The sequence below is a fragment of the Penaeus monodon genome, chromosome 23, assembly GCF_015228065.2.
Source record: "Penaeus monodon isolate SGIC_2016 chromosome 23, NSTDA_Pmon_1, whole genome shotgun sequence".
NCBI classification, from domain to species: Eukaryota; Metazoa; Arthropoda; class Malacostraca; order Decapoda; family Penaeidae; genus Penaeus; species Penaeus monodon.
Window position 1 is genome coordinate 16,166,837 of NC_051408.1, and position 486 is coordinate 16,167,322.

Below are 486 nucleotides of genomic sequence, written 5' to 3' on the forward strand. Positions count from 1 at the left end.
GCACCATCTCCTCTGCCCTTCCAAATCCACGCCCACACTTACTCATGGCGCCGAATGCCCACATGATAGCCCAGCAGGTCGCCGTGGTGGGTGTGCGTGGGCGGGGGCTCCCATACCACGCGTATGCTGGTGGGCGAGACGGCATCACTTCGCACGTCTATGGGAGGCGCCGAAGGAGACTCGCCCTCGGTCCGGATCTTGAGGACACGACGAGGTAAGGGGACAGACGGTTAGACCTTAGGACAGGGAGGTAGACAGACGGGCTAAGAAAAAGATGCACAGACGATTAGGCTTGAAGACACGGGAAGGGAAAGGGAGAGATGGTTAGCCTTGAGGACACGAGGAGGTAAGGGGACAGAAGATGTAGTGAGCTGTGACATGGGTGTCTGCGTATTAGGCGTGAGAAGGTTGGTGGTCGAGAGGTTAGCTGTTGCTGACACGAAGAAAAGTACAGATATATATTAATCAAATGAATAACAATGGATG

At 54.7% G+C, this 486-nt stretch overlaps 1 long non-coding RNA gene across 1 annotated transcript in view; it reads right to left on the reverse strand.

Moving 5' to 3' along the window:
- LOC119587825 overlaps positions 1-486 on the reverse strand; it is a 4,309-nt gene that overhangs the window by 1,159 nt on the left and 2,664 nt on the right. The window contains exon 3 of the long non-coding RNA XR_005230023.1: positions 43-197. This is a non-coding gene — a long non-coding RNA (uncharacterized LOC119587825). The remainder of the gene's footprint in view (positions 1-42; positions 198-486) is intronic.